Here is a 27,160-nt window from a genome sequence, read left to right on the forward strand (position 1 = left end):
GGTTCTTAAAAGAAGAATTCTTTTTTAATTTTTAATTTTTTAATTTTAATTTTGATTCTTATTTAAAAAAAAGAAAGGTAAAAATAATCTCTGTAAAATCAGGATGGAAAATACCTTACAGGGTATTCAGATTCAAAACACAGAGGATCCCCCTCTTGGCAAAACCTTAAAGTTACAGAAAACAGGAATAAACCTCCCTCTTAACACAGGGAAAATGCATATAAAACAAAAGATAAACTAATCCGCCTTGCCTGGTTTACCTATACTGGTTGCAATATTGGAGACTTGGATGAGTTGGAGAAGATGGATTTCTGTCTGGCCTCTCTCAGTCCCAAGAGAGAACAACCATGTAAACAAAAAGAAAAGGAGTACTTGTGGCACCTTAGAGTCTAACCAATTTATTTGAGCATAAGCTTTTGTGAGCTACAGCTCACTTCATCGGATGAATGCATCTAGCTCACGAAAACTTATGCTCAAATAAATTGGTTAGTCTCTAAGCTGCCACAAGTACTCCTTTTCTTTTTACGAATACAGACTAACATGGCTGCTACTCTGAAACGATGTAAACAAAGAGCACAAACAAAAGCCTCCCATGCCCGAAGATCTGAAAGTATCTTGTTCCCTTATTGGTCCTTTGGGTCAGGTGCCAGCCAGGTTAGCTGAGCTTCTTAACCCTTTACAGGCAACAGGATGTTGCCTCTGGCCAGGAGGGATTTTATAGCACTATATACAGAAAGGTGGTTACCCTTCCCTTTATATTTATGACAACTCCACTTAGTCATAATAATACACTTATTTAGCTTCTATATACTAATATACTGAAGTCAAATACCTCTGACCTTGTAAGGCAGACAGCAATCTTAATAGGGTTCATTGCCACAAGTCTTACCAGATTTAGATAGTCTCAGATAAACTAATGTACATGCCCAATGCCAGACTACATAGCTATAGGAGATAAAAGATGGAAGTTTAAAAAACACGGATATTCACTGGGGGAATGGAACAAACCCTACTCTAATCCCCTCCAACCAAGTGAAGAACTTTAACACTTCATCGATTTATTTGGTTTGACTAAAAGTTGTTAGAGGGCCAGAAAGACTAGATTCAAAAGTTTACGAAACAGTGTTCGGATAAAAGCTCAGAGGAAGTCTAACAACTTCACAACTCATACAAGGGAAATAACTTATTAAATTTACTCACAGGAGAAGCCTCCTCACTGATGAAGCAGAGAACTCACTTGAGCGGTTCCTGCCACATTCCCAAAGCACACACACCACTTCATGCCTGGAAATGTTTAAAAACAGAGGCAGTCTCTCCCTCACATGTCTGTCCCCAGGCTAGGCGCTTTGACAAATCTTAATCTACAAGGGATACAGGAGAAGTTCAGAGTACTACCTTGCAAAATAATAACTTTGCAAGCCAAATGGTGTACACAATAGCAATCCAGGCAAATTCTTTTCATTCTATCCTTTTTCAGGCTCCCACTCCTCCCTATCTTTTTTGCTAGCACACTCAAAAGTAGAGGAGCAAACCTAGGGCAAATAAACAGCTGGAATTTAGTTATCAACTGGACATGGCAAGAAAAAATAAGGTAGCGTCAGAATACCGCATAAAAGCAAATCAGAAAGGTAGCTTCAACATGAATCATGGAGAAAGGATTGGTCTCTCCAAAACTGACTAGTCATATGCTCTACAGTAGACTTAACTACAGAAGAAATATATTCTCATAATGGGGCGTTTTAAAAGTGTTGCAAAGGTTTTGGTACCTCCTTCTAAATAAGGTAGAACGTACTCCAAAGCCATAGACAAGAAACACCCAGAAATAAAATATTTCCCCCTTAGGCCATTTTTGTGTAAAGATGCAAATCTTACATTATGCTAAAAAGCTGTCATCTTAGGTCAAGGGCACTTCAAGTGACATGCAGAGTTCTACTAAGTGACCCACGGCTGACATAAGCCACTCTCTTTCATATTGAGATGGCCCACAACCTACGTATTGCAAATAGCACTGCTGTTCAGTAATCTTCACCCTTATTGCTGACACAGCAAGGCATGATTTTTGTGTAATGACTAACAAGCAAAGATAAACTGCTCTTAAAGCTCCTAGTAGGTTGCCACAGTGGCCCTCACTTTCATAAAATCTACACATCCAGCTACAACAAAAAGCCAAATAATAGTGTGAACAGCTTCTTCAAAAAACCCAAAAGGCTACAGACTCAAATCTGGAGAAAAATCATTTCCTACTATGCTACTCTCAATCACTGACAGATTTCATTAGAAAAGATATGCTCTGTGACTATCTTGCTTTTCACTATTAAAGATGGCATATGCAAAAGCCTCAATACCCAACCATAAACCTTCTGTTTTCTTCCATGACCAAACTAAACCAAATACCAACAACTAATTATAAATTTCTGCTTGTCAGGGTTCCTTCCCCACTCTGAACTCTAGGGTACAGATGTGGGGACCCGCATGAAAGACCCCCTAAGCTTATTTCTACCAGCTTAGGTTAAAACTTCCCCAAGGCACAAAGTCTTTGCCCTTGGATTAGGTAAAACACTGCCACCACCAAGGTGATTTAACAAACCATCAGGGAAAGGACCACTTAGAGTTTCTATTTCCCCAAAATATCCCCCCCCCAAGCTCTTACACCCACTTTCCTGGGGAGGCTTGAGAATAAAAAAGATAAGCTCAGACCAGCCTTGGATTTTTAGGACCCAAAAACCCCAATCAGATTCTTAAAAAACAGAACTTTATTAGAAGAACAAAAAAAGATAAGCAAACAACTCTGTAAGATCAGAATGGAAGACAATCTTTGAGGCAGTCAGATTCAAAACATAGAGAATCCCTCTAAGCAAAACCTTAATTTACAAAAAGACACAAAAACAGGAATACACATTTCCTCCAGCACAGCGAATTTCACAAGCCAAAACAAAGAAAAACCTAATGCATTTTCTAGCTAGATTACTTACTAACTTTACAGGAGCTGGAGGGCTTGCATCCTTGATCTGTTCCCGGCAAAAGTATCACACGGATAGACAAAAGTCTTTCCCCCCCCACCTCCAAATTTGCAAGTATCTTGTCCCCTCATTGGTCATTTTGGGTCAGGTGCCAGCCAGGTTACCTGAGCTTCTTAACCCTTTACAGGTAAAAGGACTTTGCCTCTGGCCAGGAGGGATTTTAATAGCAATGTAGACAGAAAGGTGGTTACCCTTCCCTTTATATTTATGACACTGCTAAATAAAATACACATTTGGCACAAAGACAGTTTTATAGTTGATGCGTGTTAATGAATGTGAGTGAATTATAAGTGAACGAAGCATGAATATATCTATATCTGCTCTATATCTTTGTTCTATATCTTCCAAATGCCAACTCATTAATCACATTTGTTTTATGAGTAATTAACACCCAAGATAGACGGGCACGAAAATTGGGTAAGATAAAACAAAAACAAGCCAGGTTGCTTTATTTATTAGGACTGTAGATGTGTGCATGGTGCAAATACATATTGTTGTGCTCCTCCTCCATTAACTCTGCCCATATGAGCCTGTAGAGAACCAAAGAAAAGGAAATGTCCATCAATTTAAATTCTCTACAGGCTCCCAAGAACCAGTACAGGAGGGGAGGAGGAGGAAGGTATGCAGTGTGTTTACATCACCAGCATATCGGTGATCCCAACAAATGAAGAGATCTGGGTTGTTTGCACGTGCTCATACTTCAGTAGCTGGGAGCAACACACTTTCAAGCCCTTATTTGCACAAGCTGAATTCTTCCAAGCCAAAGGGAAATGTGAATTTTTTTTTTTGGAAGTTTAAAGGTAGAGAAAACTCAAATTACTACTAATTGTTTGTGATATCACAGCAATTTGGACCACTAGTCTGTGCTTGTCATCCCTGACAACGTGTCTTTATTAGGGCTACTGATGAATCGGTTAACTCACGTGATTAACTCAAAAAAACGCAATTAAAAAAATTAATTGTTATTAATCGCACTGTGAAACAATAGAATACCAATTGAAATTTATAAAATATTTTCGATGTTTTTCTATGTTTTCAAATATATTGATTTCTATTACAATACAGAATACATGTATAGTACTCACTTTATATTAGTTTTTATTACAAATATTTGCACTGTAAAAATGAATAAGCAAAAGAAAGTATTTTTCAATTCACCTCATCTAGTAGTTCAATCTCTACTGTGAAGCAAGCTTTTGGCTTCCATTACTTATAATGCTACTGGCATTGACATCACAACTGTTGCACATTAGAATCAATGGTAGAAAGAGTTACAAGATTGGAGAGAGAAGAGACAGAACAAACCTGTCCCCAAAAAAAGCCATTTATCCCCACGTGCCCTAAATTCAGGTCTTTGTAGCTATGCTAGGGGATAGACCATGGATGCAGGTTTATGAGTATTACTACCTCTGAGCTAATGGACCAGTTCCTTTCACTCAGGCAATAGAGACTCATGCTTTTAGATCTAGCGGTCCCTGGAGCACAGTTACACAGTGGTACTCCATGTGGGGAGTTGAGACAGACCTCTGAAGCTTGGGACCAGCATCTCCAGCCACTATAAGTGTGTAACAGTTGCTAATAGCATGGCTCTGTCCCCGTCGTTTCCCCTCCCCACCAGTGGCTAGAATATGTAACTTGCTTATGAGTTTGCTACTAGACTTGAGCTAGTGGATCAGGTCTTTTAGTCCAAGCTGTAGAAGCTCATGTTTTCACATACAAGTGACCCATCCACCCTACAAGCCACCACTGTGTACCACCACAATGTATGGGCACCATCTGCGGGAGACTGAACACAGGACCTGTGGATCTAATAGCATGAGAATGTTGGTGTTGGTAATTTTAAACACATTAGTGGGACACCGTCGCACATCAGTTTTCTAAACTGAACCATAGACAGAGGCAGTACATGGGGGGCATACACGGTAAATTTATAACAAATCAAGAGTAATCTCCATAGGGAAAACCAGTACTCAGTTTATGTCCCTGACATCCAAATGGCATGACTCAGCTTTGTGGTGCTATAGCCCTATCTGAGAGCTACTCACAACATGATGTCCCAGTTCAGCCCTGGAAGAATCCGCCTAGCCACTTGTCAGCAGGAAACTTTCCAGCATGTGTACAGGAGACCTAAATTACCAAGTGATACAAAATGTAAGCTTTTATTGAAAATAGTTTCTGGTCCTCATAATTGCCAATATAATCTTCCAAATGTGAAATGAGTGCAATCCAACACAGGGATGTCTTTCTGGGTCTATAGATGGTTCCACTGCCTGTGGTAGTGCTCAGCATTGCCAAAAATCTCTTGTCAGTTTCACTCCTAATCAAAAACCCTATGTGCAGTCATGAAACTCACAAATCCCTTGAATTTCAGGATGCTATTCATGCCTGGGAAATGTACAAGCCACTGCAAAGACAGGTGCTAGAGCTACTCAGGAAAGAAGGATGAAAAAATACAGAGGCAGGAAAGAGGGTAGCAAAGTACTGCTTCCCAACCTCTAGCAAACCCAGGGAAGGGTTCTTTGTGGGGAGGCAGGGCAAAGATACAAAAACTCTTTTCTCTCTTCTAGTTGCTGGATGGAGGTTAAGTCTCAAATTTCAGAGGCAAATGTCACAGCTAGAACATCCTAGCAAGGTCCAGGAGCAATACCCCTGATAGAAATTCCGACATTCTCTCCATTCACAGCAATTCAGGACTGAAGGAAGGCGTGTGTTCTCACCAAAATGTTTCCCCAAGAACTCAAGGTTGAAGCCCCCTGACTTCATTCATATCTATATTTGGCTAACAAGCATCTGGATAACAAATGTTTCAAGCCCTACTCTACATCCAAGATTAGCAGCTTCAGAAAAAACATTAAACCTAAAGAACAAGGGCACAGGCATGCCTTTCAATGTCTTACAAAGTTATATCAAAAAATTCAATTTTCATTAGACTACTTATTTTGCTGCAATATTTAATAATTATTTCTTAAACAGCACTGATTTGTGTATCTCAAAGATCGATACCAGCAATTCTCAAACTGGGGGTCGGGACCCTAAAGTGGGTCACGATCCAATTTTAATGGGGTCGCCAGGGCTGATTTATACTTGCTGAGACCCCGGGGCCAAAGCCTGAGCCCCACCACCTGGGGCCGAAGCCCCAGGGCTTCAGACTTGGGCATCAGGGCTCATGTTACACGACCCCTGCCTGGATCTGAAGCTTTGGGCTCTGGATGGCAGAGTATGGTATTGCCACCCTTACTTCTGTGCTGCTGCCTTCGGCGCTGGGCCTTCAGTCAGCCGCCGCCACGTTCCGGCCACCCAGCTCTGAAGGCAGCGCCCCAACAGGAGCAGTGCAGAAGTAAGGGTGACATGGTATGGTATTGCCACCCTTACTTCTGCACTGCTCTTGTTGGGGCGCTGCCTTCAGAGCTGGGCGCCTGGCCAGCAACCACCACCCTCTGGTCACCCAGCTCTGAAGGCAGCACAGAAGGAATGGTGGCAATACTGCAATCCCCACTAAAATAACCTTGCAACCATCCTGCAGTCCCCTTTTGGGTTGGGACCCCCAGTTTGAGAAACGCTGGTCTCCCCCATGAAATCTGTATAGGGTAGGGTAAAAGCACACAAAAAACCAGATTTCATGGTGGGAGACCAGATTTCACGGTCCATGATGCGTTTTTCATGGCCATGAATTTGGAAGGGCCCTAAACATGCTACAAGAAGAGAATGATCATGTTTTATCACATACTGAACAAAAAAATTCACCTCTATAAATGGACTTTCCTCCAATGAGTTCCATTCTCACACACACACCCACCCACCCCCCAACACAACAGAGTTACTTATTCCTATCTGCTGGAACAAAAGAGATTGATCTGTTTTAAACAGTACAGCACTGATAAAGCCCATAAAATACCAGCTTTAGCAGATACGTAGAACTAATATTTCTCCATAGTACTTATAGAAGGTTTGTCCACTATGCATTGTAAGCCATGTACCATACTTCCCAAATTGATAAGCATGGCACACAAGGCACACCCTGAGCAACAGAAAACCAGCTAGCAACAGCCAAAACAAAGCACTTTACACATGGAGCCTGCTGCAAAGGGAAATTAGGATTGTTATCTTTGTAAATCACTTGATGCAGAAAACTGACCTCAGTCAAAGTTTCTCTTTGCTGCTGGCTCCATGTATAAAGCACTATTGCTCATCCTATATAGCATAAAAAGAAAAAAGGACGGGGGAAGGATAAGGAAAATAATCCACGTTTTCCCTTCCAAGAATTTCACAGGTCTCTAATGGTTAGGGAAGAGTGATATTTTGATGGCCTAAGAAATTTGTTCACTCCTGCTAATTAAAAATGTTTTCTAATAGAGATGGACAGCTAAAACTACATTCATCTCCAATCTTGAGCAAAATTCCAGAAGACAAGCAAACTGACTTCTGTAAATTACAAAACCTAATCTCATTTCATGTTCCTTGCAGAGGTTGGGAGCACTGAAGAGGCAAAACATGGCTGCCAACAGTTACTTCTCTAAATAAGAGATGTTCCCCATAATTCCCTTACAAATGTTTACCCAGGTGGGATAGGAGACAATAAATCACTTCTAAATTGTAATGGGACAAAAGTAGGGTGGATAAAAATAGGTGATTTTAAATAAATAAATAAATAATAAAAATCCTTTTTTTAATTTAAATCGGATTTTTTTGATAAAATGTTTGAGGAAAAAACCAATCTAAAGACAGTTTTAATTAAGATACATTATAGATCAAAGATATCTCACCATGGAATAGGGATTATAAATTCTAATTCTATAGTATGAAACAATATATACATGTAATATAAATATATGTTTTGAAAAGCTTTGTAAAGGAGTTCCAATAGTTCATGGATTAGGGACCCTATCTTATGGGGTTCCAGCGGCTTCTGTATAGATTATTTAGGTTAATCTTTCTATCTACCCAATGGGACTCGGTGCTCAGTCTAGAAGATACCATCAGAGGTGCTTAGTTTTGTAGTTCCCAAACCATAGATTTGTGTCTCCAGAGATAACATGCTTAACAGCAAAAATGTTATAAATAAATAAATAAATACATAGAGGTGAGAAATAACAAACCTCAACCCTATTGTCCCTCTGCAAATTTGCGTACACAGAGCCAATCCCTTACCTCTCTCTAAAAGTGCAAAGCTTCAAAAAGTTCAGTGAATAGAAGATTGTTGGGGGAGGAATGGATCTGGACAAGGAGACGAAGTCTGGAGATAAATGTGAGAACGGAGGGACAGGCAATAGAAACAAAAGTGAAACTGTTTGAGCAGCATATGCCACAAGTCTTGAGGTCTTTTTGAGTGTAGCATTGATTTGAGATCTACCATACCATTCTCTCGTTAGAAGGGAAAACCTATAATGGGAGCAGACCGTAAAAGACCCAGTTTGGGAATATTTTAATGAAGTTCCTCTACCTGTGGGTAACACAGACATGCATGCAAAATGCAAACATGCAACAAAGAAATGCAAAGCCTGGTTACCCCAATGAAACATCATCATGAGAAGTGTTCCTTCTCAGGAGGAAGCTGCGATGAAGATGTTGAAAGGAACATGTCTGAACAGGATCTTCAGATTGGTCGACTTTTTTATTTCATACTTCTTTCTTAAGGACTGCCTGTCTTCTTTCTGGACTATTCTTGAATTCTCATATTTGAGCAAAAAATATAGCTATTACTCTATAGTACTATCTTCCTTTTACAATTTCACTTTTAAAATAGTACTGTCAGTGAATGCAATGAGTAATACTAAATGAGCAGTATGGTAATAATAACTAAATAACTGCATTGACTTATTTTGTTTAGGAGAATCTATCCTCAACATACAGGATTCTGAAGACTATCCACCTTCAAGATCACCATCATTTCCTATAGTTTCAGAGTTATCTACCAATGATAGTGTTTCAGTCACATTATGTATGTCACATAGCCACAGTATATCACCTGTAACAAAAAGAAAAAAAAATCTCCATCACCCAGAAACAACCATAGATAAGTTTGTAATAAGAACCAGCAGATTACAAAAAGAGGTAACTGATGAAAAAATTGCACGTTTTTTTTTATACAACAAACTCTCCTTTCCGTATGATTGAGAACCCACACTTCATTAACATGGTTCAGTCATTAAGACCAGGATACAGTCCACCCAACAGAGCAGATGTCGCAGGCAAATTGCTGGATAAAGTGTATGAAAGAGAAATTGAGCAGCGTGCAAAAGGTTTAGAGCAGGGATGGGCAAACTACGGCCCGTGGGCTGGATCCGGCCTGTCAGGGCTTTGGATCCAACCTGCGTGATTGCCACCCACATGGCACCGCGGGGCTACAGCAGGCTCCCTGCCTGCCCTGGCCCGCACCGCTCCAGGAAGCGGCTGGCATCACGTCCCTGTGGCCCCGGAGGGGGGGTGGGGAGCGCAGAGGGCTCCGGGCACTGCCCTCGCCTACAGGGAGCGGTGCCTACAGGCGAGGGCAACGCACAGAGCCCTCTGCCCTCCCTGTCAGGGGCCACAGGGACATCGTGCCGGCCACTTCCGGGAGCGGCGCGGAGCCAGGGAGCCTGCCTTAGTCCCGCTGCATGCTGCTGCCACCCTGGAGCCACTCAAGATAAGCAGCGATGGGCCAGAGCCCGCACCCCAAACCCCTCTTGAACCCTGCATCCCAACCCCCTGCCCTGAGCCCCCTGCCACACCCCGCTTGCACCCAACCCCCTGCCCTGAGAGCCTGCTGCACCCCTCCTGCACCCCAACCCCCTGCCCTGAGCCCCCTCCTGCACCCCAACCCCCTGCCCTGAGCCCCCTCCTGCACCCCAACCCCCTGCCCTGAGCCCCCTCCAACACACTGCACCCCCTTACTTCCCAACCCCCTGCCCCAGCCCCTGCCCCCTCCCCACCCAGATGTGGAACTCGGGCCAAAATTGCAAAATACTTCCGTAACACCCACTTTGCAGCAGCTGCTCTGAAAAAAGTGCGAGGAACCAAGCTAATTCTCCCACAAGACGTGCTATGGAACTCAGTAGTGGACTGTTCTGAGCACTATATCAAGAACTAGCCTAATCTGATGACAGTTTGTGAACAAAATCGTGAAAAAAATAGATGGCACAGTCACAGCCAAAGTTCTCAACATTGGACGTAAGAGAAATAGGCTGAGTACCCTGAAGCCTATTTCTGAAGCCTTGAACAAAATGCAGGGAAATCGCTGTTTTATTGCTGACGCTGTTGAAATTTGGAAGGAACTGAGAGATCTTAAAACGAGAAATATGCAATGACAGAGTTAAATTACAAGCATTAAAAAAACAAATGGGACAAGCACTATCTCCAGCTCATTTTCTTGCAAATACTCTCAATACTCGGTACCAGGGTCAAACCTTAACTGCTGAAGAAGAGGAGTTGGCTATGACATGGACATCCAGCAATCATCCCTCCATAATGTCAACTATAATGAACTTCAGAGCTAAGGGTGAACCATTCAAGAAATACATGTTTGCTGATGATGTTTTAAAGAAAGTCACACCAGTGAACTGGTGAAAGTCACTTAAGCACTTGGATTCAGAGACTGTTGAAGTGATAGTCTCACTTTTAATAGCAGTAGCTTCTTCTGCCAGTGTAGAAAGAATATTTTCTACCCTTGGACTAATTAATTCTAAATTGAGAAATCGTTTGGGACCTGAAAAAGCAGGAAAGCTTGTTTTTCTTTTCTAGATTATGAACTAACAGGAAAATGAAGGTGAAGATGACTGAGTTAGCTACAGAAGCCAGTATTTTAAGTTTCTCATGTTGACCTGGCTGACATAGTCCATTTAATTTTTGTGGGTTTTTTTAAATATTTCATTTAACTATTTTAGTTGAAAACAGTTTTAACAAAAAAAAACCCTGATTTTAAAAAACCTGAATGTTTAAATTCAAAAATTCATATGCTTGTTTTCTTAAAATATTGTGTGTTTGTTGTTGAAGAAAAAAATCCAGAATCTATAATGTTGTGTTAATTAAATAAAACAATTTAAATGTCTGTCTGGTGATGTTGCATGGCAAGAAAATCCTCCAAATATTTATGATTAAACTGTTGACTTGGAGATAGTTCACCTCCCAATGACTTCATAAATATCTGCTTCAATTACCTTTGGTAAATGAAATAACCAAACAATCATTCATTTTCTGATATAGCTGTAAATAAATCACTTAAAAAAATGTAGGTTTCAGAGTAACAGTCCTGTCAGTCTGTATTCGCAAAAAGAAAAGGAGTACTAGTGGCAGCTTAGAGACTAACCAATTTATTTGAGCATAAGCTTTCGTGAGCTACAGCTCACTTCATGAGTGTACTGTGGCTCACTAAAGCTTATGCTCAAATTGGTTAGTCTCTAAGCTGCCACTAGTACTTCTTTTCTTTTTTTAAAGAATGTATAGTGTGTACCTTCTAAAAATTAAACCGACATCTAGCTCTGAGTTGTGAAGAATATGTATTAAGGTTATAACAACTGACAAGAATGCACTTTTATGTAGAAATCCATGATTAAATCGAGTCTTCCTGACTAGTGATTTAAATCATGATTTCATATTAAATCAATTTCATTTAAACCAAATCCACCCTGGACAAAGTAAATATGCCAGTAATAGATTCTAGAAAATGTGTCCAGACAGGACTGAATATCAAGAGTAGTGAAGGACTGAGAATCCTGATAGAGCACACTTCAATGTCAGTAGATAACTTGTTATTCCAGAGAAATAAGACTAGCTTTAAATGGATATAGAGAAAGTTAAAGTTTCTTTTCTTGGTTTCTCTCTCTCATTCTTCTTCCTTTCAATTTATGTTTCTTTTCTTGCTTTCCTTGAGAAATTATCTTAAAAATTAGACCAAAACATAAAAACTGTGGTTCCGAGTGCTCTGGTAGGTTCCATAATTGCATCTAGTGACGGCGTGACTATACTGGATGTCTCACAGATTTCTCCTTTAGCATCAGTAGTCTAAGAGTTTACCAAGCATGAGCCTGGCTGTGTCATACACAAGACAAGTCTTGGGGTTTATTCTAACCACAAACTGCATGTTGTGATTAGAGCCCCCATCTAATCCACATCCAGAGGGATGGAAGCTATGATAAATCTTTGAGAGCAAGATACACACAGGATTCTGAAGCAGGGGTAGAATGGACCCTTTAAAGGTAGAATATTAAGAATGAAGTACAGGTCAATTCGAAAGAGTATGACAGACCCAGATTCCCTGACCTATTTGCAACAGAAACGAAACAGTAAAGATTTATAGAAGACTACTCAAAGATTTTTATCTTCTGTTTCCACCTGCTGGGCAAAGGGATAACCCCTGGGGTCTGGAGAGTTCAGGGATAAACCCTCAGTGCTACCAAGACAATGAGGACCTCCAACCCTCCTCAAACCACACATATAAGATGGGGAAGAATCTAAACATGTGAAAGAATTAGCATTCATGAAAGAGAGACGTTAGTAGCATTGCCTTGACACAGCAGCTAAAACAAATGCCAGCACAAGCCTCCACCCTATAGACCTCAATCCTGACTATGCGATTCCAATCACAAGTCTCTATGGAACAGAAACTGACAAACATGCTGATTTATGTCAAATAGTATGATGATTTTGAGACAGAACAAGGACTAATAAACCAGACATGTTAATTTGGGAACAAATTTGAATTACCATTTCCAGAGATACATTCAACCCCTTAACTCTGTACACAGCCTACATCCTATACACACACACACACACACAGTTGTAGGACAATTTGGGGTTGTTGTTAAAACGGTGATGTAGATTACTTATCCTGTCTCCAAAGCTGTTTTACAAGTCTGAATCCTGGCCTACAACATAAAACTGTTTAATATATACTTCCAGGGAGACGAAGTTAAATCACCTTTAATTTTCAGTACAATTGCATTAATAATACTGTAGTATTACCTAACGTTAATTAGCATTTTGATGTTAGCTAAGGTCTTGCCATCCCTTCTCCACTCCTATTAGAGTTGCCTCATTTGCTATAAAAAGAACTATAGATTCTGTGAATAGATAGCGAGAAACTGTTCTGGAAGAGATTGTCTTAAAACTCCCTGTAGACAAAGACATACAGGAGGCAGTTCCTTTCTATCCCCCCTTTTTTTTGGGGGGTGGGGTGGGGTGGGGGGAGAAGCACATATGCTCCTAAGAGAAGCAGATCAGGTATATCTAATTTCTATCCTATTCCCTCTGAAACTGCATCTGAACAGCATTGAATAAATGACAACCAGGAGACGTACTCGTACCAACTCCCTGATTATATTAGTTAGGATTCTGTTTAATACAGAGAATTATTTCTGGCCCTCTAAAGTAAGCTTGGACACATGAATCAACACACTCCACAATCCAATGGCAGGAAGTTAAGATAGACAAATTCAGATTGCAAATAAGGTGTAAATTTTTAACAGTAAGGGTAATTAACCATCAGAACAATTTACCAGGGGTCATGACATCACTGGCAATTTTTAAATCAAGACTGGACGTTTTTCCAAAAGATCTGCTCTAGGAATTATTTTGGGGACACTCTATAGTCTGTGTTATATAAGAGTTCAGACTAGATAAACACAATGGTCCCTTCTGGCCTTGGAATCTATTAATCTATGAAAACTATGTCAGGAACCAATTGTAACTCAGTGCTGTGTAGTCTGATAAATTGTTGAGAATCTTGCACCTGAATTATATCTTGGCATGGAGAAGAGGGGACAAGCACACAAAACACTTTTACTGACTGCATTTCCATACTCAGTATTTTGATTTTAGAAGCTAGGTATTATGGTAGAAATTTAGGATAACCTGTTTTTGTTACTATGAGTACCAAACACTCAATGCTATTTCACACATTAAAAAAGTGGGCCTCTCTCAAAGTAATGAATCATTTAGTATAAACATGTACTTATTTCCTATGTAAAGGAGTATCATGGAAAAATGTAGTAATATTTTGTTGAAATGAATTACAACAGTTAATACCAGTTTGTTTATTTTATGTTTGATCTGCTGGCTGAAATAATATTTCCAACTCAACAATTCAGAAACATTGAGCTGAAACTGGCTAAAAAAAGTGATTAGAACAACAAAAGTTTACATCTATTCAATATGAAATGGACCTGTACTGAAATGACCCTCTCCTCCTAGTAAATGACTATGGCTGAAATTCTCAAATTGGGGTGCTTAAAATTAGGCACCTAAAAGCACATTAAGAAACCTAAATAAAATGGCTCTGATTTTCAGATGTGCCAAGTGACACATCCAAATTAATTTAATGGAAGCTGCAGGTGGTGAGCAGCTCTGGAAATCAAGCCACTTAATGTTGGTGCCTAAATATGCTTAACTTCCTAACTTTAAGCACACCAGTTTCAAAATTGTAGCCTATCACTTCAATATCAATAGCTGGAGATAGTGGTTCTACTTAGATAGATTTCCTCATAAATCAGTTTAATCCATTCCCTTAAGGAACCTGGGATTTTACCGCTTTAGTCAATAGATTGCTCTTTAGTGAGAGAAGAATATCCTCTAGGATTTCTCTTTTCCCCTAGAATTCCACATCCCAAATTTCTCACCACAAAGGCTGTGTTGGTGTAACCCACCCAGGGTCTGAAGGTCCCTCCACAACTAGTCAGCACCACGCCTTCAGTGTATCACAGAAAAGTGACCAGTAAATGAGGCAAGAAGGAGCTACCTTCTAAATCCAGATTAGAGCATTTTAAATGCATTTTTGTCTACCCAGAGGTTTAACAGTTTATTGCATTAGATTACCAAGAAATGCATAAACACTACCCACATTTATTCCCCTACCAAGGTGCACTGCAGATCCAAAGCAACAAAACGTCAGAAGGATGGTCTTGTTTGTTAAGGCAGTAAACACTGTACTTGGATATTCAAGACACTGGGTTCAATCCTCTGCTTTGCCAGACCTCCTGAGAGAGTCACCAAGAAACAAAACTCTTTCTCCCATTAGCTAGAGAAGGATGTTACTTCAAGTACAAACACCCACAAGCTAGAGGCTGATACAAAAAAATTTAAAAAGAAAAAGTTCCAAGCAGAGACCAGGGACAGCATTCTCATTCTCAGCATTCTCAAAAAACACAGTACCCTCCTCTTTCTCAGCACTGAGCGAGGAACCAGCAGGGCCTTGAGCACTGCCTCCGCACTTCACTTGTGGTTGTCTTCCTTTCCATCAGTAGCTTCTCCCTGCTGCTAGTAAGTCTCCACTAAAGTACTCAAGCCTTTGGGGTGTGTCTGAAGAGGGCATGATGGCAAGCATATCAATCACCCTGGCAAGTAGGCTTACTCATCAGTTTAGTAGATATTAGGTAGATTTTTCAAGCTCTGAACATAATGAATGCTAGTATATAATTACAACCAATAAAATAAAAAGAAAAGGAGTACTTGTGGCACCTTAGAGACTAACCAATTTATTTGAGCATGAGCTTTCGTGAGCTACAGCTCACTTCATCGGATGCATACCGTGGGTTTCCACAGTATGCATCCGATGAAGTGAGCTGTAGCTCACGAAAGCTCATGCTCAAATAAACTGGTTAGTCTCTAAGGTGCCACAAGTACTCCTTTTCTTTTTGCGAATACAGACTAACACGGCTGTTACTCTGAAACCAATAAAATATTTGAAATTACAGTGTTTTAAGTCACACCAGCTAGTCTGGTAATCTAGAGTTACTTAGCTTTCAGAGGTAGGAAATACTAGAGGCAGTATGCTCAACTCAGGTGAGGAGAGGAAGTTTTCTAGCTCCCTCTGGCTAGCCCTGGAGGGAGTGCTGTCCATCTCTCCTACTTCAGGGGGGGATGATCACTATGATCCAGTCTGACAGAAAAGTAAAAGAACAAATGAAGTGACAGTAGGCTAAATAAGTTCCCTGCCCCCACCCCATTTAAAAAAAAAAAGTCACCCAGAGTTTCATTTCCATTTAGTCTTATTCACAGTTCAGACACAGGGACAGAACTACTCACCTAGCCAGGTTATAACCCAACATTAGGACTTGAAGCATTCACATAAATTCCCACTGGGCCTCTGCCCAGAAGCTGGATAGGATGCAACCCACTGCCTGGACTGTATCTGGGAACTTGTCCTGAAGCAGGCAAGCTAGTGTTTCAGTGGAATACAGGGGAACCACAGTGAAGGTTAGAACCTGTGTGGGGATAGTGTTAACAGGACATATAGATACAGGTAAAAATACTCTAACGGGTCATTTACTCTACCTTCTGGGCAATGTGAACAATCCAAAAAGGCTGGCAAAGCTTCATTTGCTTATGGGTCTTGGATGAAACTGGGGAAGAGAAAGGGGTGTAACAATGGATGTGGGTACGACCAAATTTGAGACAGACTAAAGTTATTACATTGATGGATGCTCTGGGCCATAAAGATTTCCATCCCAAATATGATCACAAAAGCTGCACAGACTGATGTGGCTATCTTGGTTGTGGATACCAGCAGGGGGGAGTTTGAAGCAGGGTTTGAGACTGGTGGACAGATTCAAGAACATGGGTTATTGGTTTGCTCTCTTGGACTGACTTAGGTACACAAAGGGTGTGATTTACCTCACTGAGATAAGGATGTTATTAGCCATTGACTCAGATATAGATACAACATACACAACCCCTTGATGCAGAAGAGCTGTCTGTGACCACCAAGCACATACTAAATTACACTCAGGCTGCTTGCAACCCAAAGAGCAAGGGTATATCTTCACTGCACAGTTAACCTAGGCTCTTACCCAGGTTTTAGCCCAACCCCCCATTGTCCACAAAGTAAAACCTCTGTCCCATGTTTGGAGGTACTTTATGTCCAGGCTAGCTTACTCAGTTTAGCATTGAGTTGGGTTGGGAGGGTACAGAATCTAAGCTCTGCTCTAACATGGGCTGGAACCTGCCCACTTTGCTGTAAGGATGCAGGCTACAGGCTAAATCATTTGACTAATCAGAGTCCTCCAATGCCCTTCCCACAATTCCCCGCCAAAGAACAAACATTCTCCAGCAATTGACAGGGTGCTTCAGCACAAAGAACCATGGGACATGCCCCTAACACACACGAACATGCAGAAACAGTGACGACCACAGTAACACAGGTGGGGCTTTGCCATGGGGATGCTTGTACCCATGCTAGGCTAACCTAGGTGCCAATCACCAGGTTATCTGTGCAGTGAAGACATACCCTAAAGTAGTACCTTGTACCGATAGTGGTCACCATCCACTATGAGCCTGAGGTACTGCCTGTAACTTTGCCTAGGGAGAGGAAGTATTTTCACAAGTGGAGCTTACTACAAGTTCAAACATGGGTAAGCTCCACCCCTGCAAACTGTGCCTTTGACAGTTTACAGGACTGTATTAGTGCGGATATACTAGTAGCTGGCTACTAAGGGCTAAAATACCCAGTGCTGACAAAATCTAACTCTACGGAACTCCGGAAGAAGAGGTAAAGGAATGCCCACAGCAGCCCTCACCTCTTCTTGGAGACTTCCTAGAAAGAGGAGACTACGTCGGTTAGAGCACTTTGAACTAGACATTCTTTTGAAATGGGACTAGATCAAAGTGCATTAACAAACTTAACATGTCAGCAGGGTGTATACAGACAGGTAACCGGCTGCAGGCTAGAGTGGGGCAGAGTCACACCTCAGTTCACCACAGTTTAACTGTTCGTGTGGACAAGCCTACAGAGACTACTGACACAGGAGCGGGAGTACCATAAGGCCAAAAGTCCAAAGGTGCACAGTACCCAGATGGAAAAAAGTCTGACAGCTGTACAAACTGAAAACTGAAGCCCAAATGATATTCATGGGCCCAAACTAGATGTAGAACTGCAGGAGAATGGCAAGAAACCTGCTTTTTTCAGTTTGGAGAAGTCCACAGCACGAACTCAGATCCATCTCCCACTGGATCAAGGGCTCATCCACAAAGTGTTAAGGGAAGGCTGCTCTGAAGAAAATCTTGCCTAAACCTATAATCCAACAGATCCTACAGAGTAGTAGTTGGGGTTCTGCACTGATGACTGTTCTGAGTGCAATGACATCCACTCCTTCCAAACCTTCAAAGGGTGTTGACTCCTGGTGCTTTATCCAGACATACCCAACTGGCACCCCAATGCTGACAACTGAGGTTGCCAGGCCAAATCAGAGGAGGCCTATGCTTTTCAGGACCCTTAAGATCCAGGAAATCCAACCTCACTGGGTTCCAGCTGGAGCTGACATCAGGATCCTTGTCAGAAAATCTCTCTTGTACCATATGGCACCACCGAAGTGCAAGACCACCAGAGATGCTACCCTCAGCATTTCAAGAACTCTGACCTCAAGTAAGTAGAATACCATCTGGCAATTCCTCATAGTGCATCCCTAATAGAGGATGACATTTCAACTGGGAATTCTGCAACAGGCATCGGCACCAGGACAAGCAGAGAGCCCTTTCTATAAGTTCTGAGACTCATCAGCTCCCATAACACATCATAAGAATAGTATTTTTGAGGACAAAACAATTGGGTCTGGGGGAGTTGAATGCACCATTCCAGAAACATCCCCTTTTCAGTGTCACTCTAAATGTGTTGCCTTTTGAAAAAATTATTTGGGTTTTTAGGAAGCAGGAGACTGCAGGGAAGGGACTAATCTGCCCTAAGGTAGAAAATACTTATGAGGTGTCCCTCAAATAAATTTATGAAATAAATCATGATATATTGGACCAAAAGGCTGAATCACATTAAAGAAGTTCTGAAAGCATGTGCTTATGCTGATAGTTGTGAACTTTTGTGGGTCTGTGATGAGTCAGAGGTGAAGTAACTACCTTCAACTTAACAGGAAGGAGAAATTTTCAGAGACGCAGTCAGAAGCTGCATAATAAAGGCCTTGTTAGCCCAGTCACATCTCCTGCACTAGAGTATCTGCCAGCTGAATTCATTCTTGTTCAAACTAATGTTCAGTACAAAAGGAAGAGGGTGCATATTATGCCAAACCTTACTATGAAAAGAATATATCACTTTTTAAGTTATATTTAAACCTATCATAACTACTTACTGGTTGCCTACTTTCAGCCATAATTCTTCAATGTGACACACTGAAACTTTACCTCTAAAATTCTCAATTGACCATGCAATTAAATATAAAATACTCCTGCATCTGCTTGTTACTATTTAGATACTACAGAGATGGAAGCTATGGAAAACCTTACGATAAATAACTGTAGAATGTTAACATGATACTGTTTTTAATCAATTGTCAGCTCATAAGTCACAACTAAAACCGTAACTCCAATCAAAAAATCGAATCTCAAATTAGTAGCTGGAACACCCTATACACCAAATAGGAAAGCTTAACTTAAATTTTCAGACTTGTTGCAAAGATGTAAACACTTTCAATTTACACTATTCTCTTTCCAGAGGGGAACAACTCTTCAACTTGTGGGAGAGTGTTTAACCACTGCTCTTTTATTCAATTTTGTGACCAATGGAAGAATTAGCATAATACAAATGATGATACTGTAACACATAGAGCCACTATAACCAAAACAGGAGTTCACTGTGCGAGGCACCGTACAAACACACAGTAATGTCCATGCCCCAAAAGCTTACAATCACAAAGACAAGACTACAGTGAGAAGTGAAACAAGAGGCAGAGAAATGCCTAATGTCATTCAGCAGATCAGTGGTAGAGCCAGGATTCCTGAGTACTATTCCAGTGGGTCACACTGCCTTCCATAAAACTCAAGAATATTTTTGTTAACTGTCATAATTCATAATTAAGATTTGATGAAAACTATCATTCTACATTCTAATACACCAGATGATTCCCAACCCCTGTACCTGGATTAAATTGAGATATTAAAAAGCTACAAAAGTAGAAGGTTGGAGTAAATTCAATCCTTGAGGGGGCCATTTAGGGATCTGGGGCAAAAATTGGGGATTGGTCCTGCTTTGAGCAGGGGGTTGGACTAGATGACCTCCTGAGGTCCCTTCCAACCCTGATATTCTATGATTCTATGAAATGTATCTTACCACAACTGTGTATGCAGGGAAAGAAAACTACCACCTTCATTAGCTCAGAGACAGAATTACTCTGATGCAAGATTCAAATACCGCAGCTGTTTGATGGCAACAGGTAACAGCTAATTTTCCGGAACAAGAATAAAATTTCAGTAACAAGTAATCAACTTCAAGTGAAGCAAGCAACCTTGGGCAAATCTGAGTTGGCAGTTTTTGTATACAAAGTCAAGCAGAGGCAATCAAGAATCTTCTGGAATGGATGTCCAGCTCCCATTCAACATTTTACCTAGCCTACCAATATATCTAGGACAAGCATGCCCTAAACAGTATTGAAATGTTATGACAAGGAACAATAATAGAGGACTGCCAAGCTATTAACCTCTCTTCATTCAAATCCATTTTTTAAGGCATACATCTGTAATGATGCTCACAAATACTGAGTCAATCATTCTTTAAAAACTGAGCATCTAGATATGCTCCTGATTAAACTCAGTATCCAGCTGTGGCCATGTCATTTTTCTTCCCTATTTGTCAACCTATCTTGCCATCTCTGAAGTTAGACTTCGATATTTTTGAAAAGGGCCTGTCTTTCTAGTTGTTCTGTAAACGTAAAGCACCTAGTGGGGATCTTTTGCTTTTGAGAACTATACAAAAATCTCTCTCCAGAGATAAACAAGGCAAGATCGTTAAAATGGTTCTAAACACTATTACATAACTAGTACTTGACATAACGCTTTTCATTCACAAACTCCAAAGTGCTTTAAAAAGATGGTTAAGTATCATTAACCCGAGAGCTGCAAAAATCTGCTTGCTTTGCGTGAGCAGATAGCCTGAACTGTCAAGTTAAAATGAGACCTAACCAGCAATTTCTGCAGAAATTTTTAATTTAAAAAATAAATTTCTAGCCCTAATAGCTGAAGAAATGACCTCTGAAAGAGCCAAAACTCATGTACTGTTTTCATGAATCTGCAGACAGCCAACTCCAGTACTGCTGCTGGCCATGGCTTATCCAAGCTGCAGCAGAGTGAAATTTAAAACATTTTTGGTCAGATTTATTGCAGTTATTCAGAACCCAGTGGGCAGCTGTAAAACTGTCAATCATATATTACTACTTTTTGAGAACGCAAGCATTGCAGCTAGTCATAGTGGAAGAGGAACCAAGAAGAGGGTTGATTGGGGAAGGAGTGGTGAAGACTTTACCCCTCCCCCTTCACCCAAAGAGCCCCTATGGGAAGGGTATAGAAGCAGAAACCCACATGCAACAGCCAGGATGCTCTGGAGGTCGTGATGAGACAGGAAGCTTCTTCCTCAGCGAGAGCAGTTTCACATTTATCTGATAACTACTTGCCAGAAGCTAATACAAAATATGACATCCACAATCAGGCTTCAGGAAAAAGACCCAGTAACCTCTCCCTTAGCTGGGAATGATAAAGAGGGCCCCACTGCCCTTGGACTTTGCTGAGGGCCCCACCTTCATAGCTAACTCTGGCAAGCAGGTGTGAAATTTCAAAGGCCTGATCCTCCCCCCATACTGTACCTGGGAAAACAGAAAAGAAGCAGCAACTTGTCTTAGGATGCAGAGCTGAGAACAAAACCCATGTCTCCAAACTCCAAGTACCAAGCTCTACCCTCTAGACCAGCGAACTTGATAACAGGCAGTAAAATGTAGACCAATACCCAATTAAGCTAACATAACTGACTTTCTATGAAATCTTGCTTGAAGATTTCAATCTTGTTCAATGTAAAGCTTTGAAGTACAAGGCTAGCTCCTTCCACTTACAACACAACGATCCAAGCCCCAAAACTGCTAGTTCACGATCTGAACATTTTAATGCCAAAACATTTAACACTTCATACTTTCATCAAAATGCATAATGCAAATATTAAGCATAGTTTCTTTTAATCCTACATTACAGTGATACAAAGAACCCCACCCCTAAACAGAAAAGCATCTCAAGAATCCTTGGTCTGACTGCAATGCTTGCTCTAGTGATGTTCAATTGTAATTTATGCATAATTCTTATTTATGGCATGGTAATATTTTCCAAGCTCTGCTTGACAATTGCAGACTTGTGTTTGAGAGTCCCTTACAATATTTCCAAGAAAATACTACCTAGTTAACATGAGAGGTTCAAAGGAATATATAGCAAGGTAGTATTCTTTTTGAACCTTCTCACTGCTCCAACTGGTTTTCTGCTTTCATAAAGAGAAAAAAGAGCAGTGAAACTGATCATTGTACTTAAGTTTCTCTAATGATCTGGAAAGCTTTACAACCACCTGTCTGAAAAACTGGTTCTACTCTGCTTGAACTGCCAACAATATACATCATTAAAGTTACATTTATAATTTGTTTCATCCCTGTAGAAGTCACAAATACCTTTAGCTATTTGATTTTATACCTTGAGGAGTTATAAAATAGCTTGGAAGGAGGGATATCATCTGATTGGATAAAGTCAGTTTCAAGCCTACAAATTATAAACTATAAATCATATACCTGCTCAACCACTATTGCTCAAAACATTTAAATCATTTTATAAAATGTCACTGGTGAAAACTGTTTCAGATTAATTTAAATCAGGGTGGGCAAACTATGGCCCGGAGGCCACATCTGGCCCTTCAGATATTTTAATCTGGTCCCGAGCTCGCGCCAGGGAGCAGGGTCCAGGGCTTGCCCCATTCCAGCATTCCAGCCAAGAGGCAGGGTGAGGGGGCTTGCCCGCTCTGCACATGCCATGGCTCCACGCAGCTCCCAGAGGCTGCGACATGTCTACCCTCCAGTTCCTACACATAGGGGCAGCCAGGGGATACTGCAAGCTGCCCCTACCCTAAGCACCTCCCCTGCAGCTCCCATTGGCTGTGGAGGGGGAGCACACAGAGCCACCTGGCCATGCCTCCGCATAGGAGCTAGAGAGAGGACATGCCACTATTTCTAGGAGCTGCTTGAGGTATGCACCACCTGGAGACTGCACCCCTACCCCCTCTTGTCCTCCAAACCCATCAGTCCCAGCCTGGAGCACCCTCCTGCACCTCCAACCCCTCATACCCAGCCCCACCCCAGAGCCTGCACCCCCCTCAGCTGGAGCTCTCCCCCCCCCGCCCCACACCCCACCCCCTGACCCAGCCTGGAGCTCCCTCCCACACCCTGAACTCCTCATTTCTGGCCCCACCCCAGAGCCTGCACCCCCCCAGCTGGAGCCCTCACCCCCTCCCGCACCCCAACCCCCAATTTCATGAGCATTCATGGCCCACCATACAATTTCCATACCCAGATGTGGTCCTTGGGCCAAAAAGTTTGCCCACCCCTGCTTTAAATGCTTAAGTTTAAAGTACTTAAATAGGACTTCCACAGCCCGCCAGGTATGTCAGTGTTGTTAATGACTGAGGGGATCCTCAGCAAAATGTTTTTAGTATCCAGATACTTTCCCCATCTAACTCAGCTCCTTCCACTTCCAAGCCTCTGCTATCCTCCTTCCTTTTCTCCCGACCTGTATATTTTGGCAAGACACAAGTTTACAAAGCGCTGCTTGGGTCCCAGCCCAAGACTCCAGCATTAGCATCTTCACTCTTGCCACTACTAGGCCAGACCAATGTTCCCTCTAATTTTTTGCATCCTTCCATGTGTGGAATGAATTTTGTTATGTGCACCAATATCGAGGTGATGTGTGGCAAGGGTGGGGCTAAAAGGTTCAGAGTGCTGGAGGGGGCAGAGGGCTGGGGTGCTGGGTGTGAGGGCCTGGCTAGGGGTGTGGGAGGGGTCTCAGGGCTAGGACAGAAGGTCAGGGTGCGGGGGGTGAAAGCTCTGGCTGGGGGTGCAGGCTCTGGGGTGGGGCTGGGGATGAGGGGTTTGGGGTTCAGGCTTCCCTGGGGCTGCAGCAGGGAGAGAGATCTCCCCCCAGCCCTCTCTCGCCAAAGCAGCTCTGGGACTGGGGCAGAAGCACCTCTCCCCAGCCATGGGAGCGCCTCTCCCAGGCTGTGCACCTGCACAGCCCTTGATAGACTGCTGCGCATCTTAGAAGGAACTTAGGGCCAGACCCTTTGATACTGATGTAGTTTAAGGATGGCATCAAAATAAACCATTTGTTTTTGTTTTGTTTTTAAATAAGCCCTTTAAACACAGCTAGGAGACTTGTTTTGAAAACCACTATTTATCTTCATTGTGGCGACAGCAGAGACACCTCAATTAATGATCTGCTAATCTGCAGCAAGAGTATACTGGCACTGGAAGCTCAGACCAGCTCTCAGCCAACACTTTAGGAGTTGAAATTCCAACCCAAAAAGAATTTGGGAGAAGCGAAAGAAGAAAAAACAGGACAGGAGAGGATAAGTACTGGACTAAAAGTAGCCCTCTCAGTGGGGTAAATTAGAGACCCAGTTAGAGAGAGACTCCCTCTCATATCTGCACCCAAATTTTCTGTCTTAGACATGTGGCTGGTATGTCTTGATCACAAGATAAGTGTCTGATCTCCAGATACAGGTAAGGAGGAATTTCCCCCCAAGTCAGATTTGCAGGGACTCTGAGGGATTTTCGCCTTCCTCCTCAGTATGGGATACAGAGTGCCTGCTGGGATCATCAAGGTACATCTCACCTAATCAGTTTCCTGCCATTGCAAGGACTTTGGTGGCACCTGTCTCTCCTGTTCTCTGCCTGCGGCAAACACTAGTTTAGTCTCCTAAGGACTAAGTGCTTTATTTATCTAGCTGGGCTCAACACAGGGGTATCTGGCTGAAATTTAGTGGCCTGTAAAACTACATAATTTAATGACCTTCTGGCCTTACCCTCTATAGCCTTCTCCTGTGCAGGGCTGGGGGGGAGCAGAAAGAAAAAAAAACTAAAAAAATAGGAAATTAAAGAGAAGAAGAAAACCAGCCAGAAGACAGAAAGTGACATCGACATAACAAAAGAAGAGACAGGGCAACTACATTGAGACAAAACATAAATAAACATGGGGTGCTGATCCACCAAGGAATTCTCCAACAAAAAAACCACACTAATGGAATGCCGCAATATTTGGGTTGTTTACACTACAGGAGAATGTTACAGAAAAAGAAATCCAGTAGAACACAGCTCTTTACCAGAAATATTTCTGTTGGAAAAGTACTTACAAAAACTAAGTCTGGGCAAAACTTTACTAAGAATTCTGTTAATTCTTTTTTGTAAAACTTGTTAAAATTACACAAAAAGAGGACAAATGTGTACCACCCATCTCCCAAAGCATAGATGACCTTTAAGTTTGAGAGAGCAGCCCCAGAAAAAATCAACCCCACAAAAATGTGCTTCTATCATACTATCTATGAGAATTAAAGACAAACAGGATAGGGAGAAACACACGTTGCACTTCGTTTCAGGCCTAAATTTTCATGTCTATTTACACAAATTAAATTTAGCATATATATGCAGCATGACAAAACTATGGGTGTCTTTTTTAAAAAAGCTACATATTATACAGCAAGATCTATAGTGAGCATACCAAAATCAATCATGATAAGGAAATAACTGTACACAGAAATTTTAAAAAACTCAATATTTGTTTCTAGAAAGACAATTTTATTACCAATTAAGTTTTGTTGAACAGGAAGGCACTTCTAAAAGCAGAAAGTGGTGTCTGAAAGGAAGAGAATGGGGGCGGTGGGGGAAGAGAAACTATATTACAACTTTAAAAGCAGAATTAAAGTGAAATAACATGAATACATTGGCTCATTTAAGTCTACTTCTGTCTTATTTATGTGCTAGTTCTTAGAGTGATTACAAGATGGTGTGGTACAAAGTTGTTGCGAGTATGCTTTTGCAAGTACTATTATGCAGCCATCCCAAACTCACCTGTAGCTGTAAGGTTTCAGAGTAGCAGCCCTGTTAGTCTGTATTCGCAAAAAGAAAAGGAGTACTTGTGGCACCTTAGAGACTAACCAATTAATTTGAGCATAAACTTTCGTGAGCTACTGCTTATGCTCAAATAAATTGGTTAGTCTCTAAGGTGCCACAAGTACTCCTTGTCTTTTTACTACGGAAGGTGTTTTTCCATAGCTATAGTAAATTCACCCCGCGACATGGTAGCTACCTCTACAGCGGGGGTTAGATCAACCACCCTGTAATATACGACGGAAAGTTTTTCATAGCCCTGAGCTGCAGCCAAACCCTGATAGCCTTAACGCTACAGCGCAAGGTCCGCACGGGTCCCCACCCCGCCACCCCACACAGGTGTCCCAAAACCCTCACCCCGCCACCCCACCGTGCCAGCCAGCACACGCCACGCCCGCCAGGGAGGAGTGCACCCTCGCACAGAGTTTAGCCGCTGGGGGAATTGCGGGAGCCTGGCGGGGGGGAGCCTGGCGGCGGGTGCCGGAGCCCCAGGTCTCCGTCCGACAGTCTCCGGGCCGGGCCGGGCAGAGAGGGCGCCGCCCACGCCTTAGCGATCCCCTACAAGGAAGCGACCCAGGAGGAAGCGGCAGGGAGGCGCCGCCACCCGCCGGCCTGAGGGCTAGGATTCCGCCCCGCGGCAGGTGGGAGCCTCCCAGCCGCTAGCCGGGCCGGGCGGCGTGTGCGAGGCGGGAGGAACAACCACCCAGCCGCGTTGCCCCCTCACCGCTCCCCGCCCCGGCGCGCAGCGGGCGCTGAACTCACCGGTGGCGGACGGGACTGCCCGCTGCTCCTCCCACGTCCGGAAAGGAGCCGGCCGCCAAGGGGGCTGCGGGGCGGGACCTCTAGTTCGCACGGCGCGGCCGCCGCACGAGCTTCCTGCAATGGCGGCAGCGGGACCCACGGAGGCGGCGGCGGCGGCAGCAGCCGGAGGGGGAAGCGGAACCTCCGCGCGTGGCCACAGCCCAGGAGGGGAAGGGGGAGGGGCCGCCCCTCGCGCAGATATTCACGCGCAGAGCGCGGGGACTACAGTTCCCATGACACATCTGCAATGCGGAGGAAGAAGCGGGGTATACGCGAAGAAGCGCATCGATTGAGGACTATAGTTCCCATGATGCATCAGGACGGTCAGGGTGGCCCCGAGAGAGGCAGCCGACGTTGCGCGGAGCCCGCTAGGAAGTATAGTCCTGGTTAATCAGCACCTGCGCGGCCCCGATTCCCAGCACGGGATATAGGCGGAAGCGCAGCGGTGCCGTAGCCCCCTCCCTCACAAGCCATGTC

General features: G+C 42.6%; 1 protein-coding gene across 4 annotated transcripts in view; it reads right to left on the reverse strand.

Moving 5' to 3' along the window:
- The window catches only part of PAK2 (p21 (RAC1) activated kinase 2), a 76,202-nt gene extending 49,277 nt beyond the window's left edge, over positions 1 to 26,925 (reverse strand). The window contains exons 1-2 of one of the 4 annotated variants that reach the window (XM_073360381.2): positions 26,645 to 26,925; positions 5,066 to 5,147 (exon numbers count right to left, since the gene is read on the reverse strand). The gene's annotated coding sequence lies outside the window, so the exon portion shown is untranslated. Of the gene's footprint in view, positions 1 to 5,065; positions 5,148 to 15,766; positions 15,788 to 25,577; positions 25,629 to 26,644 lie in introns of those variants that run through there. The other 3 variants (XM_073360382.2, XM_073360378.2, XM_073360380.2) reach the window with 3 other exon arrangements.
- Between the last annotated feature and the right edge of the window lie 235 nt (positions 26,926 to 27,160).

Source organism: Lepidochelys kempii, chromosome 9, assembly GCF_965140285.1.
Source record: "Lepidochelys kempii isolate rLepKem1 chromosome 9, rLepKem1.hap1, whole genome shotgun sequence".
NCBI lineage: Eukaryota > Metazoa > Chordata > Testudines > Cheloniidae > Lepidochelys > Lepidochelys kempii.